General features: G+C 37.1%; 1 protein-coding gene across 4 annotated transcripts in view; it reads right to left on the reverse strand.

Moving 5' to 3' along the window:
• LOC106868231 (dopamine receptor D2) overlaps positions 1–17,500 on the reverse strand; it is a 1,508,130-nt gene that overhangs the window by 457,298 nt on the left and 1,033,332 nt on the right. For all 4 annotated transcript variants that reach the window (XM_089352396.1, XM_089352399.1, XM_089352398.1 and 1 more), the window contains one exon: positions 3,965–4,026. The gene's annotated coding sequence lies outside the window, so the exon portion shown is untranslated. The remainder of the gene's footprint in view (positions 1–3,964; positions 4,027–17,500) is intronic.

Raw genomic sequence — 17,500 nt, forward strand, 5'->3', positions numbered from 1 at the left:
TAGAATTTAATTATCTCATAATTAATATGTTGCTACATTTCGCTGTGCTAAATCTTCAATCAATGAACATGATTATATCATGTATGTAAACAAGCTGCCTCATGTTAGATCAATCAATCTCCAGTCAAGCGAGTATTTATCAAGGAGCCGTTGTTAAGTTCTGTCTAATACAACTCAAAATCTAACTGATGGTTAAATTACCATACCAAAATACATTTTGATCGCCTCAGAATTCGATTTTGTATATCCATTATTAAACTATATTTGTGACAGCAACAGATATTTTTATTTAACATGACAGTAGATAGAAATATTATGATTTACAACATTAACTCTCTGATAACTTTCTGTGTTGACTGTAAATTGACTGATTTGTTAGAGTGCGATACCATCATCTGCTCCTTAACTTCTGGCTCCGTGTTAAAAAATTCTGACGTTGTCTTATCCTTTTTTCTTCTTTATAGAGTCGAAAAATAAAGTACCAGATCTGTATTGAGGTAATTGCAACTGTTTCTTTCTCTTTCTCTCTCATTATCACTGAATCTCTCTTTCCTGTTTCTCTGTCTGGGAAAACGAGGTTGTGATAAAACTTCGAGCAGTTTGGACAAGGCCAGAACTGAAATTTCCGCCAGCAAGCCGCCTGTCATTTCAACGTTTCTACAGGCTTAGTATTTAGGAATGCAAGGGAGAATGGGCGAAAGAAAGTAATATTGGATCAAATTGTATGGCTGACGGTGACCTCAGTATTAAGTAGCTTTTTCTACCACACGAATTTGTTTCAGCAGACTGAGAGCTATTATTTCATTGTAAGAGACACGAGGGATATAACAGAATGGAGATAGTATAGGGTTGCAAACATACGTATTTAAAGACGCAGATACTCTATAAATATTGACCCACTTTTCATTACGTGGAAGACTCACGTGCGAATGTCGATTTCCGCTCTTTATCAGCCACATTTCGAACAGTGAAAAGCAGAGAATATTTATGTTTAGTAGCATGAGCATAGACATAACTCACCTGAAGGAATAAAGCACTGTACACGATATGAACACGAACAGTACTCAGCTGGAACAACCACAGCCGCATCAAGTGCTGGGTCTCGCTATCACCGAGGAATTTAACTGGTGAAAGCAATCTTTCGCATAGGTAGGATAACATCGAAACATGTGTTCATTCGCAGGATCAGAGCGCATTTGTCACTCAAATACCTTACTAAGTATCTTTAGTAAGATATTTCTCACCCAAATATCTTAGTAATTCTTACAAGAATTAGTAAGGTGCAATTTATAATACTACTCCCACATTGTCTTGCAATCTACACAAACTTTCTGGATCGCATTAGAGAAAGAATGTCATCCAGGATGTAGTGATTAAATATCAATGGACTGTTTGTTATCCAACCCTAACTGAAAACGCTCAACCTCTAGTTCACATGTATGTTGCTTTCTCTTTCCAATTTACAATTGCTACTATAACGTTTCTGCTTTTTGGAGTTGGTTGAATCACTCATCATTCAATCCCTGTCACACTGTTACATCCAGCCTTCTGGTCTTACACACTAATCAATATGCACCACTCTTACTTTCCAGGACATGAGATCCCTACAGTCTTCAAATTAATCATGATTTTCAGGCATAAGTGCCTAAACTGGAAATTAGGAGCATTAAGCCCACACTATTCCCGATATCGGAGATCTTGAAAACATGGGCTCTGCGCCTTCTCTCTAGACACAGATACAACAAGGATATATAACAACTATATTACATATATAGAAAGGTGATCAAATTTAATCGAGACATTATATGAAGTAGGCATCAGTTCAGTTCTCATTACACATTGAAGCTAATGCATCAGAGTAACAATAACCCTGGATAAGAGTTGATTATCTAAAATATATCAGAAAGTTTGTCTACTTGACAAATCAATATTTTATTTATAGGAAATATCGCTTACGCTTAAAAACTGTCATTAAACCATATTCTTAAATTAGTAATATCTTCTAATTACACACTGATATGAGAGCTCATACCAAAGTGATGTTCTAAAATTGAACACAAGATGCATTCAAGTTATCAGCGATGACGTTTATAAGTTGCAGATTTGCAAAATTATATTTATTTATAACATGTGATATGTTGTGTACAAAAATGACTAGTATTCGATAATTAATTGTAATTTAGTTAATACGCTAAATTAAATAAATTTAGCATGAACGTTCCTGTAAAATGCAATTTTATTTCATTAGGATTAAGGCTAATGATTATTTTTCTCAGTAATCAAATACGATTTTCCTAAATATAAACTTAACCGTTTTAAAGTTAATAATTCTCATGTTTAAGATCTTATCCAAGAAAAAATGTTTAATTATTTAATGTTTGTGTGAGAGAGAGAGAGAAAGAGAGTTAGTGTGTGATTGTGTATCGATGCTTGCCTTTACGCATTTAGAGACAAATATATGTGTATATACATGCACACACGCACTAACGGACACACGCTCGAACACGCAGGCGAACACTGACACACACACACACACACACACACACATACACGTAATAAGAAGGACAGAACGAGAGAAAACAAAATCTTTATATTTTTATTGTTTTAATGTTATCAACCCGAGAACTGCGGCGATGCTGGAGCACCACCTTGATTCCGTTTCAAACAGTTTTGTCGCTTCATGGCTGGGAGTTGTGTGTTTTGCCTCAGTGTATCGTTGAATATTTAGCTGGTCCGGTATCGTCGTTAGGAGGTTATCCAATGTTCGTTTGAATGTTTTGGTAGAGATCCGTTGTAAGTCTGTTTTGTTTTGTTAACAATTGAGGACATCTAATTATCACACTGGTACAAAAACGTTTATGCTCGTGATTTCGAAAGTAATATATTTGCAAACTGACATTACCTACTTTGTGCATTAAGCTCTTTCTACTTCCAAATTTTGGAACATGCCCCTACAGCATTTCCCATACGTGTATGAGAGTATGTCTCTGTCTTAAACGTTCAACAGAGGAGAGACGCCGAAATTTGAGACGTTCCCAGTAATTAAGACTTTTAACCGAAATTATTTTGCTGATAAAGTTTCCTTGTAATTTCCATTAAGAGACCTTTAAAGGGGAGTGGGGGTGGAGAAACAAAGTAAAAGAGAGAGAAGTGAAAGATACAAGGGAGGTAAACAAGGGCAAAGAGAGAGAGAGAGAGTAAGGGAGGAGAATGTGATAGAGTAAGAGTAGAGGTGGCAAGCAACAGAATAAGTGTAAAGAGATATGAGCCGCAAGATATATATTCAAGAAATATTTTTCACTTTTTTCAAATAAAGTAAACAAACAGGTGGTGCGTTTCACTACATGGATGTATCAAGGGTTTTTATACACGCACACACACACACACACACACACACACACACGCACACACACACACACACACACACACACACATATATATATATATATATATATATATATATATATATATATATATAGAGAGAGAGAGAGAGAGAGAGAGAGAGAGAGAGAGATAGGGAGAGAGAGAGGAAGAGAAAGAGAGGGACATACATACATACATATATGAAAGTATAAGTGTTCTGTGCGTGTATATATATATATATACACACTTATATATTCATATCTGTATGTGCGTGCGTTCGTGTGTACGTTTGTTTGTATGCATGTATACACATAAACACACGTATAATTATTGCCATTATCAGGTAGGTTCTGATGTTAAAGAAAAGAATTGTCGAATATGACAGTCATTAATTGATTGATATCTCCTTTGTTGAAACTAATTAATACAAAACTCAACGTCTATATATTATGAGAAGAAAATCGAAATATGAGGTAAGTAATACTTTGTAGCAAAAAATAGACTTCTGCAAGACTTCGGTCATTCAGTGCCTTTAAAATGTCAATGTGACACGGACCCATTAGCTATAATATAGCGAATATAAATTAAACATAATACTCACCTTGCACTGTTTATTACTTCTCACTTTATGTTACTTGTGGTTGTTGATGTCTGGCAGAATACCTGAAGACATAAAATATTCAGTGTCAACTTATTATATATTACATACTTATTTTACTTCAGTTACATGAACTTTTGGACAAAAATTTTACATAACACTGTAATATTGCAAAATATTTTATGCAATTTCAAACAGACACGCATACACAAATATATATATGCACATAGATACACATGTACATAAATTCACAACCCACTCCATATGTATATAAATACATACTTGTCCGCATATATACAATGTTTTGTTAATGTAATTACTGTGTGTGTGTGAGAGAGTTTTGTGAGTCTTATTTATAGAGTGAAAAGCAATACCTTTTAGTAGAGTACCTTATATAAATCCAAAGATTGGCAGTTACTTCAATGTTTAGCCTTGCTCGCCTTCATGACGAAAGTGTGATGAAAGCGAATATTCAGAAACTGAAGTGATAATGTCAAAATTTAACCAGCGAAATTATAAGATATTTGTTACACTACTTAAAAGTATTGCGTTAATGCATGATCCTTTTCTTTATGTAACAATACATAAAACTAACAGTAATAAATTGGAACTGGACTATCCTCTCTTCGGCCCCATGAAAGAGGGTTTGAGAGGCAAACATTATTCCAGTGACGAGGAAGTGAACACTTTAGTGAAGAAGTGGCTGAAAGAACAGTCAGCAGAATATTTTACAGCGCAGGGATGCATGCTCTCATTCGAAGGTGGAACATTGCTATTGACAGAAACAGTGACTATGTTGAGAAGTAGGGATGTGGTCCACAGAGGACCAGCGTCACTTTGATGTATCTTACATGTTCCAGTGTTGGTAATTATGCCTGTCCTAAACAAAATGGCATTACGTTTTGACTCACCCTAGTATACATCCAGATCTCAACCCTTTCGACTACCCCTCTTTGGATCGCTCGAACGTTGTTTACAAGGTCGTCGATCTGCTACAGACAAAGAAGTGCCCCATAACATGCTCTGCGACCTGCCAAAAGCTTTCTTCTGAGATAGAATAAGCAAAAAAGTGAACACTGAAAGTAGTGCATCGAAAACAAGGAGATTATGTCGAAAATGATGTGATTGTTTAACCTCTGCTTTTGTTTTAATAAATTACAGAATGAAGAGTGCGTATAATTTATGTCTTGCATTCATATACATGAGTCCGGAGTTTGGCTACTTCTCAGAGTATATGTAGAAAAAAAAAACTATATGAGACATTGTTCATAAGATGCCTACTTACTGTATCTTATGCATATTTCCTGACAAATCATGTTTATTAGTCAACATAGATTCCAGAATCAAGACTAATTATGAAATCATCCGAGATGTGTGACCTTTACACAGTCAGCCACCTCTTTTACTATTGGTGACTATGCTACTCTTTTACAATTGGTGACTATGTTAACTTTTAAGAATCCTATAATGAGAGTTACAAGTCTCTGAATGTTTAACAATAATATTTGAGTGTGTTATTTACGTTTTGTGCGTAATGAGATGTTATTGAAATGTTAACGAAATGTACATGAGATAGAGTAGCTATCATGTAAACAATTTCACGTTTTCTGTTTACACACACACGCACACACACAAACACACAACCACACATACGCAAAAAACGGACACACACACACAGACAAGCTGACAGATAAAAATAAAATGTGAAAGAAAGAGATGGTGGAGTATTTTCTTTCCTATTTGTATGTTAAAGATGTTCGACTATTTTATTATTCCTTCAAGCTGCAAATTATTTTCTCCCAAACAATTTTATTTCTGAGAATAAATTGAACCTCAACATGTGTTTTAAATATTCGGTTTAAATTGCGCCTTGTTTTTGTCTCAGTAGCAATGTGGATATATATTTAACTAATATATCAACTTGGATTGCAATGACCATCTGGTTAGCTATGAATGCGAATTGCGCTTAATGACAACATAAATTTAAAGAAAAAACAGATTGGGTTTAGATTTCATCACGCAGGTTTGAAAATATATGCTAATATATGAATCATCAACAAAATTGACTTTTCAAAATCTATTTTATATGAAAGGAAACAATTACATTGACTAGTTTCCAGAATTGAAATATGAAAATTCCAAGATAAATAGGTATTCCATTGTTTCTGTCTAGATTTGATATATTGCTAATACGTGAAACAAGAGATAAGTTTTAAAACGGATTATGTAAACATCAAAGCCCAATTTCCAAAGATAATTACTTTCTCGAAAATAAAGGAACAAGAAAACCTGTGGAATAAATCAAGCAGTAATTGCAAAACCAGATTCAAATCAGAATACAATTCCAAACTGGAGTATGATTTTATCAAAAAGATATCTCGAAACTCGAAACTTTTCTCATTTGACCAAAATTATGAAATTGAAAAATATCTATTCTTTCCGTCCTTAGATACAAGGCAATAGATAGAATTATTCTAACGGAAAGAAATATACGAAAGGGAATATACTTTATTAGTAAAATTAATTTAAACAGTTACCTTATTTCATACTTTGACAATTCCGGACCAATATACGATGGATTTACTGGAAACGAATGTAATATTCCGAATTTCTCCATTTATTCTCCATTTCTTGGAAAATAATTGGACAAATACATAGCAACAATAACGTCTTTAGGAAATGAACTGAAAATCTTGAGGCATGTATAGTGATAGGGTGGGGGGAAGGCTAATACGTTTTACAATTGAAACATTTTTAGAGATCAAGACTTTTGTGAGTATTTTTAGATGAGGGACGAATGTATCATTTCCGAGTGATTATGAGTGCGTATACTGTGTGTGAGTGTGCAGCCGTATGCTTCTGTGATGTACATTTGTACAAATATATTTTGTATGTAAACTTGTATGCAGGTGTTGCTTTCATATAGTCTATATATATATATATATATATATATATATATATATATATATATATATATATATATATATATATATATATATATGTATGAATATATATATCAGTGTGTATGTATGTATGTATGTATGTATGTATATCTAATATATAAAATAGAGATGTGTGTATTCACTTTTCACACGAAAACGGCTACACCATCCTTCTTTGTCCCCTCTATGTTTAGCCCCTTGTGGACAATAAAGAAATAAGAATTTGGGATGAATGTACCATGTACCATGTCAGATGTGCAATGGAAGCTCTTACAGAACATCAGAGAAAACAATAAATCTAGGGGAGGAGTTACATTAGTTTTATCAGGAGACTTCAGACTGACATTACTAGTCATTCTGAGATGAACAAGATCTTATGAAATAAAAGCATGCATTAAATCTTGACACCTCTAGAATAAAGTACTGAATTTTTCCCTCAATACTAACGTACACTCTTTATTACATGGAGACCAACGAGCAAAACATTTCTCAACCTGGTTCCTCCAATTAGGAAATGGGAAAGTACCAATTTATGGGAATGGTGATAACAATTTGGCTCATATTGCTATCATGCTGAATTCCTCAGCTTAGATGAAAAACAGGGTATTTCCAGACTTAAGTATTAATCATAATTCACATAAATTGTTGTGTGAAAGTACAATTCTTGCCCCCAAAAATGAGACAGTAGCAAGGATAAACTATGAATTAACGAATAAGATTCCAGCAGTCATTAAGAGGTAGAACTCTTCAGTCCTTGATGAAAATCAAGCTGTCCATTACGCAACAGAGTTGCTTCTAAGAAATTTAGATCCTCCTAAATTATGCAATGGGACAAGTTTGATTGTGAAAACATTAGCACCTAATGTGACTGAAGCTACCATCATCAGTGGATGTGCCTCCGGGAAAGAGGCTTTCATTCCCAGAATTCCAATGAAACCAACAGGCATGCCATTTGAGGTAAAAATTCCAGTGCGATTTTGATTTGCAGTGTATATTAATACAGCTCAAGGTCCGTCTTTGCAATCTACTGGCTTGCTTTTCTCATGGTCAACTTTATGTTGGTTACTCCAGGGTAAGTAGTTTGCAAGATTTATTTGTCTGCGCCCCAAACCAGGAAACAAAGAATGTCGTTACTCAGAAGCCCTTTCGTAGTTTCCTTCAACGCACGTGGTAGAATTTATCTCCTTTCATAAACGTGGCAAATATTGTATTTTCGTTTATTATTATTACTATTTTGTATTATGAATTCTGAATTAACAGATGTATTAGTATAACGCTCGGGAAGTGAATAAGTCTTTAACGTTTCGAGCCTACGCTCTTCCACAGAAAGGAACACATGAAGAAATAAGGAGAGAAACGAGGAGAGAAAAAAAGGAGCGAAAAAAGGAGGGAAAAAGGAGAGAAAAGAGGAAAGAAAAAATGTGTAGTGGTTAGCGATCTGTCATGGCACATATATGAATACATATATATAAATGTATAGATAGATCGATAAATAGATACACACACACACACACACACACAGACACACACACACACACACACACACACACACACACATATATATATATATATATATATAAACACATACATGCATGAAGTAAATAGACACCTTTAATTTTCAAAATCTTTTATTTAATACGCAAAGCCAACAATTGAAATTGACATTCCCTTTGCAGTTTTTTATTCAGAAACTCTTTTTGGCATTGAAATGGTGAGCTTTATGACTGTCTCTTGTGGAATTTCTGCCCACTTTTCACGCAACAAATTAGATTTAGGTTTGTCGAGATGTTCGTATAGTTCTATCTAGTATGCTCCAAAGATTTTCAATTGCATTCATGTCAAGAGATTGGATCGGCCAAGGAAGCTTTTTGATCCCATTTTCAGTCAGCCATTGTTGATTCCTTTTCGCTGGCATCTTCTATGAAAAAAACTCATTTTTCCTTATGTTATCGTGTGAATACATCGGAAGTATTCCTTGCTTAAGTATTTCGTTGTATTTTTCAGAGTTTATGGTTCCGACACATTCGATCAGCTCAGAACAACCATTGCTGGTGACAGCTCCCCATACCATTACAGAGATACCGCTATGTTTCACAGATGGTTGGAGCCGTTTCAAATCATATTCTTGATTGGGAAGCCTCCAAACCACGTCTACTGTCTGAAAATAATGCAAATCTGGATTAATCAGAGAAAATCACTCTATCCCAAAATGAACTGGATTTTTATGGAATCTCCTTAGCCCATTTCTTTCTTTTCATGATATTAATTGGTTGAAGGAGACGTTTCCTTCTAACTGCTCGTCTATAATACCCAAGTTTATGCAGATGTGAAACACGCGTTTTTTGGACTAACTTCTTGCTGTTTTGCAATGTAAGAAGCCTTCGAACGGGTTTCGTTTTCCACAGTTCTCTACAAACAGCAAAGCTTCCTCGGCCGGGACGAGAATCTGTTGATTCTTTTCTTTGCCTTTTGAATTGCACTATAATTCTATCAACAGTAGCAAGAGGAATTTGAAGATTTTTCAGCAATTTTTCGCTGGCTAAGACCAGCCTCAGATTGCCCAACAATACGACCTCTTTGAAAATGTGACAGTTCTACTGTCATGGTTACTCTTCGCAAATGTTTAATATAATGCACCTGGAATGAAAAAGAATAATTACATTGTGAATTCTACACCGCTGAAAGTATTAAGACGCTTAGATCAGAAATTTTGGAAAATTAAATGTGTCTATTTACTTCTTGCATGACTGTGCACGCACACACACATACACACACACACACACACACACACACACACATACACACACACACACACACACACACACACACACACACACACACACACACATATATATATATATAGAGAGAGAGATGCAGAAAGAAGAGAGAAATTGAGATAACAGAGACTGATAGAATGTCAGTGCTTCCAAATTTATAGAATGGAATAGTCATATATGCGTACATACACAAAGATGCCGACACAAGCACACACATTCGCACACAAATACACACACACGCACACATACGCATACATGAGCACGCAAACGCCGTACCCACACACCACACGTAAATAGAGATATGTACAGAAAATGAGAAATTTCAAAGCAGAAGTTGTCTTTTGAAGTAAATGTTTAGACTTTATAATTACCCGTTTATAAATCTGGCTGACAACTTAAAACTTAAAGATAAAATTAGCTAATACTCTGTCTCTACTCAAAACCTATAAATGTTTATTTTACATGACATTAATGGCTGTTTCTTTTGAAGCACAGAGTGGATATTTGTTACTAGATAGCTACGATGCCACAATAATTCTCATCCAGGAGGCTCTCAGCCAATTTCTGAATGAGAACGTTAACGTCCTTATGTCAAAAACACTATATTAGCGCTACAGATTTGATGTCGGTAGACTAAAGCAAATCGTTGTTTGGCAATGTATTAATCGTAACATCGTCTTGTTTGACTTCTCTATCTCTCTCGCTCTCTCTCTCTCTCTCTCTCTCTCTCTCTCTCTCTCTCTCTCTCTCTCTCTCTCTCTCTCTCTCTCTCTCTCTCTCGCTCTCATTTTTTTGTTTATTTTGTTTTGCTTTTTTGAGGTGAACAATATTTAAAGTATAGAGAATTTATTACACTTCTTCATTAAGAAGTTTGATTAGGAAACACATGGTTCTGCTTCAGATCTCATTGTGTACCATCTAAGGCAAGTGTGATACAATGTAGATTAAGTTAGACAAAACACTTTAGAAAGGAAATTGGAAGACGGAAACTATACGGACCACCGTGTTCCTGCCTCATAGCCATCATCAGATCCTTAAGAATTTGTCTTGCATGCTATCTATTAGTTTGCCAAGAAAGATCTTGCGGTATTTTAATTTTGGTTTTGAATGATGTATTTTAAAACTAATTTTCGTTAAATTACTTTGACTTCATATATCATAGCAAAGCCCGTGTTTCGCTCTATCTAATTGTGTTAGACTTTTTCTTTTCGAATAATAAGGACATTTGTTCCGCAACATGGACAAAAAGCAAATTCGCACAATTTTCTTATTCCAGTTTAAAGCTAGGCCCAAGAGCTGCTGAAACAGCTCGCCATATCAACGATGAGTTTGTCCCAGGAGCCACTAATGAACGTACAGCACAATGGTGGTTAAAGAAATTTCGTAGCGGTGGTGAGAGTCTTGAACATGATAAGCGTAGTGGTCGGCCATCGGATGTTGACAACGATCAACTAAGAGCCTCAGTCGAAGTCAATCCATGCACAATTGTTCAAGAGCTTGATTCTGAATTATATGTAACGTATACGGCAATTTCCAACCACTTGAAAGAGATTAGAAAAACAAAAAAACTTGAGAAATGGGTGCCGCACGAATTGAACGACAGACCCCCCAAAAAACCGTTTTGAAGAGTCGTCTTCCCTTCTTTTACGCAACAAGACCGACCCGTTTCTCAACCGGATTGTCTTCCGATGAAAAGTGGATTATATGCGACAACCGGCGACTCTCAGTTCAGTGCTTGGACGCCAACGAAGCTCCACGGGACATCCCGAACCCAAAGTTGCATCCAAAGAAGGTCATGGTGACTGTTTGGTGGTCTGTGGCCGGTCTCTTCCATCACAGCTCTTTGAATCCAGGCGAAACCATTACGGCGGAGAAGTACTGTCAGTAAATGGATGAAATGCATAAGAAACTACGACAACAGCCAGCATTGGTCAATAGAACAGGACCAATTCTTCTTCACAACAACGCTCGGCTGCACGTCGCACAACTGACCCTGCAGAATTTGAACGAATTGGGCCACGAAACTCAGCCTCATTTGCCATACTCACCAGATCTCTTGCCTACCGACTATCACTTTTTCAAGCATCTCAACAACTTTCTGCCTGAGAAATGATTCAAAAACCAAGACGATGCCAAACACGCCTTCAACGACTTCCTCGCCACCAGACCGCAGGATTTTACGCTACTGGCATAAATAAACTTGTTTCGCGTTAGTAAAAGTGTGTGGATTCTGATGATGTTTATTTCGATTAATAAACTTTTGTTTGAGCCAAGATATGTGCATCTGAATTTAAAGGTTAAAAACTGCATAAACTTTCTTGACAACCTAATAGTATAACTTCATTTGCCTTTACTGTTCAAACACGTAGCAATGATGATTGTAAGATATTTCTTTGATCATATTTTCCTCCCACCTTTTATTTTAAAGGGTAGTAAATGCGTTCTACACAGTTTTGTATATGGTGAAGTGTCCTGCCTGTTGGAAATGTGATGAAGCAATACATGTGTGCTGGGACGGGAAATTGCCCAGAAACCATTAGTCTGTTGATACTGCTAGTGGCTAGGAGGGTGTAGTACGAACCCTTGCTCAGAGTATATTTCTGATACAGGTCATGTATCGATAACCAGTTGGAAAAGACGTTTCCCTGTGATTGTCCTATGCAGGACTGCCAACTTACGTTGGCAAATAGATTTTACCGTTAGCAGAGATTAATATTCACTCTTCGCTCCTTTGCACCACATAGGCTCAACACCCCCCCACCCTTTTCATCGTACTCTCTTCCTCTCTCCTCTCTTCCTCTCTTCTCTCTTCCTCTCTCCTCTTTTCCTCTCTCCTCTCTTCCTCTCACACCTACTTTCTCCCATCCACCTCTCCTCTTTTCCTCTGAAACCTACTTCTTCCCGTTCACTTCTCCTCTGTTACTTTGACATCTACTGCCTCTCTTCACTCCTATCCACCTACTCCCTTCCACCTTCTCTCTTCATCGTCATCTCTCCCTTCATCGTCATCTCTCCCTCGTTAACCCACCCCTACACATTCCAACCCCACCATCCCTATACATCCCATCTCACCCCACCCCATCCCTTAGACACCCGCCCTTGCTTCCTCTACTCTCGCCTCCTCCACACCCCAATACCATGACTACACCACACACTACCACATCATACCACCACATCACACAGCACTACACCACACCACACAACACTACCCCCACACAGTAGCAATGACCACTTCCCAGCACCCACATCATCATGCACACACCTACACATGCACACACGCACACGTCAATGACGCCAGCCCCCTTCTACTCGCATATACTGATATATATATATATATATATATATATATATATATATATATATATATATATATATATATATATATATATATATATATATATATATATATATATAAAGTCTGTAGGGATATATTATCCAGGCAGACACGGTGTTAGCTTTCTGTTTGGTCCCAGATGCCGGCTAACCACAACAGTCAGTAGCCAATGCCATTGCTTACAATGAATTGTTAGTAACCAGTAAATTCTCTTGCTGCGTAATTCTATGTGATCTACTTAAGACTGTAAAGGTTCCGTAGGGTACACTATCATACTAACCCTTTTAAAACGGTTGTTGTAAATTTACGCACGCTATGTATATGTTTTTAATCGGTCGACGTAATTACATGCCGCCTGACTTAGAACCTATCAATTCAGTTGAGTTAGTACAGGTCCATCTGCCAGTAGGGCGACTAGATGCTTCATGTGAATATATACAACCGGACAGGCTGGTCCTGCCTCTCTGGCTCTGTGAACTTCTTCATAGCGTCCTGTTCGCCGAATTTACGGTCGTCGCGTCCTACAATTCCGGCTCCGTCAACTTCGTCGTCCCGTCCTATTTCATGGAATTTACGGTCGCCGCGCCAAGTTACACCTAGCTCCACCACCCCACTAGTTGTTTTTTCATGTTTGGACGATGACTCGGAGATTGTGTATTTTCCTTGTCCAGAATCAGATGATTACGAGAGCAATGATAATATTCCGGTGAACTTAAGGTACAGGCGTGCAGCACTGAATCGCACTGGACAACAAAATATAGGGTGGAGATGGAATAGATTTACTGGTACGCTTGGCATAAAGGCAAACCTTGATCATGGAAGTTCCCCACTGGACATTTTGACGAGTTTTTGACGGATGAAATGTTCGAAAATATAGGTGATGAAACGAATGACTATACTAAAAACCATTCCAAGTATATCAGACCCAGGCATAGCGGTGATTGAGTTCCAACCACAGGGGAGAAAATCAAAGTTCTGCTTGTCCTGCTGATACTGATGGGCATCGTGAAGAAACCAACCCTGGAGTCATACTGGAATCGGTATCTAGTCAGGTCGGCACCTTTCTTTCCCGAAATGATGCTACATGATCGATATTTTGTGCTGATTCGAAATCTACATTTCAACTCAAGCAAGAACTAAGATGACAGATTGTGCAAAATATGTACCATCGTTGACGAAGTTGCTGAAAATTTCAGAAGAGTGTATGTCCCCAAAGAGGACATTTGTATGGACGAGAGTTTATGGAAATTCAAGGGAAGGCTCCGATTCAAACAATACAACCCAAACAAACGTGCCCGCTTTGGAGTCCAGGTTTATAAAGTATGCCAGTCAACTGGCAGAGCCTGTGGGTATACGAAAAATTAAAACAGTACACTGGTCAGGACATATTGGATCTTCGAGCGTCTAATCTAGCGTCAACTAATGTCGTTTTGTCGCTGAATGAAAACATGTTTGACAAAGACTATAATATTATATGGACAACTAGATTTCCAGTGCAGAACACTTGCTGCATTTACAGGTGAAGAAAACTAATGCCTGCGGGACTGTGAGGATGCACGGGAAAAATATGCTAGCTGGTCTTCACAAGATAAAACTACGTGGGAGAAACAGCGTACCGATGCACCGATAGTGCCTTTCTCGCTCTAGTGTGACGTGACAAGTAAAATCGTCTGCATGTTATCCACAATGCATTCTGCAAGCATGAAGAACACTAGGAAACAAGATGCGGACGTTAATGCAATAATGAAACCGAGTTTAGTCGGTTCATACAATGAGGGGATGGGTGGTGTCGATCGCTCAGATCAGCTGGTGACGACACATAAATCAATGAGAAAATTTGTCAAATGGTACAAAAAAATGTTCTTGTATATATTTGATGGGTGTCGTGAACTCACATTTGATTTGGTGGATGCTTGGTGGTGTGGGGTATGGTTTGTCATTCAGAAATATATGGTTCCGTGAAGTGATAACAGCAACAGACTTGCCAAAGAACGAACGTGTGGACGTCCCTAACCGGGCTCTCTCCTCATCACATGGTGAAGGGACGTGGGCATCTTCCACCACTGTCCCCCACCCACGTCACCAAGAAGACAAATGCTTCAAACGGATGTACAGTATATAAAGCAAAAGAGAAACGTAAGGAAACTCGATGCCATAGTTCACAATGTAATATTCCAGTGTGTCGTACCCTGTTTTGAACTCTACCACACTAAAGACAATTTTCGAATTCTCGTGATTGTAAATACATGAAGTTGATCTGACTTGTGATGTCTAGTAATCTCATTCAGGAATAATACCGTATGGGCGTCCTACACAGGGATGTAGTTTAGGTAAATAAACAGTACTTGCACTAAAGCGGTTGACGTAAATATACTCCGAATGTTATCTCTCACTGAGTGCTAACCTCAATCGGCTGGATTACCATGGTCACGCGCAGCAACCGAATGAATCACTGCCGTAAACAGGTTAAAGCGGTTGATGTAAATATACGCCGAACCATTGTCGTGCGCTAATTGCAGATCTCAACCGAAATAATTACCGCCAATGCAACCTAGGTGCTGGATTAAAAAAAAAAAGCGTTGTCATGACGTTAATAGTAATAATGAGTACGGGGAGATTTATATCCCCTATTTTACACTTATATATAGTGCATCACCATGACCTACACGTGTTTACACTGCAGATACAGCAATTTGTTGCAGATGCAGCCTTGCAATATTTTCAGTGTAGTTTCATTAGCGTGAGTCCGTTTGGTCTTATTCGAAATGAACTTGTTGAAGAACGTTTGTTATTTAGTATTCCACAAAATGTAGCGCTGTTGCTATCTATAGTTACAAAAATCTAACCTAAAACTCACCTTGCTGTTGACAGATGCTAGGGTCATGTTGTAAAATAGGTCAATTTTGGGGTTAATTTTGTAGCGTTCTTAGTATGTCTTAATAGATGTGTTCCCTACCATTAGTACAGTGTGTGGTGTTTGCATACAAATATTTTCGTTTGTTTAAATTCACTTTTAGTGGTTTGGTCCCCACTTTATTAGCATTGCATATTGTAATGTATTCATTAATATTGCCTAAATGTCCATTTGCGTGTGTGTGAATACATCTCAGTGCTTGTACTTGTCTGTTATTTATTAATTTGTATTTTGAGTTAAATGTTTGGTAAAGCTCATTTAGGCAGATGTCTCATCTCTTTCCTCCTATTCTATACGGCTTAGCAGTCCTAATCAGTTTTCAATCGATCAAATAACTCACGTTTTTGTCTTTAAATAACCAAATAGGTTTACTTAGGCTTGTACAATTTATTCTTTTCTTATAGGAGTTCAGGTGATTAGCTAGTATTTTTTTGAAAAATAGGGGGTTAGCACCAATATAAAGGGATTCTCTATCCTAGGATGTTACATTACATCTGTAGACAACGTTCCTGGTTTTACATTTAGAATTTAACTGAACTAGTTTGTCTATTTCTATTACTTATTAAATCGTTGGCTTCTCTAAGCATCTCTTCTTTTATCCTAATTTCCATGTTATTTTGGTACCCCAACCGCTGTTAGTTTCGGTACTGCTCTTTCTAGTAGTTCGGCCTCCTCTTTCAATGCCCGTCAGGGCCACTTCCCTATGGTTCTCAGTTCTACTGTTATCATACCTCTCTGGCCTTGTCCTATCAATTACGGTATCCTCGTTTATGTCCTTACTGTTGCTATTTACTGTAATCTTATTATTTGTATTCTGACTACCAACATCCTTCTGGAAGATGTGTAGTTTACGTGCATTATGAGCGGCTATTATTTGTACTAAAACGCGGCTATCGGAAAAGGTTAGATTTATGTTATATTTATTAAATATTTTGTAGTATCTGTTTTTTTTCTAGAAAAATATCTTTCTATCGCCGTATAGAACAATTTAGGGAGGTTGGAAATCATCAGCTTCCCAAATGGGATTATATACCACAATGTAGTTTTCGAATGATTATTGGTATTAGTGCTCGCCTGTTTTGTCATTTTTAAAGACAGTGTATTTCCTATTTCGATGGCACTTACTCTGCAGAGTCTGAGTGTGTGGATTTGTACGCTTGTTTACTTTATTATCGATGTGCTGTTTACTAATGCTTCTACCGTTATTTTGGTAATGTATTTCTATATGCAGTACATATTCGTTCGAATCCTTATTGTTCCTTTCATACCCATACAATACCCATACAACAACTGAGGACACCGCAAAGAAAAGACAAACAGGAAAAGATCATTCCATTTATAGTGACACAAAATCCATGCCACCAGAACATCTTTAATATCGCCAAAGCGAACTTACCGATCCTTGCACAAAGTAAGGAATTGAGAAATATCATTACAGATCAAAATATAACTCTCAGTAAGAGACAACCTAAAAACTTGAAAAAACTATTAACAAAGGCAAGGTTTGACCTCAGCAACAAAAATCAAACATTCACTGTATCCAAATGCAATGATAGCCGATGCGGCACATGC

The sequence above is a fragment of the Octopus bimaculoides genome, chromosome 5, assembly GCF_046866305.1.
Source record: "Octopus bimaculoides isolate indiv1 chromosome 5, ASM4686630v1, whole genome shotgun sequence".
Lineage (NCBI taxonomy): Eukaryota > Metazoa > Mollusca > Cephalopoda > Octopoda > Octopodidae > Octopus > Octopus bimaculoides.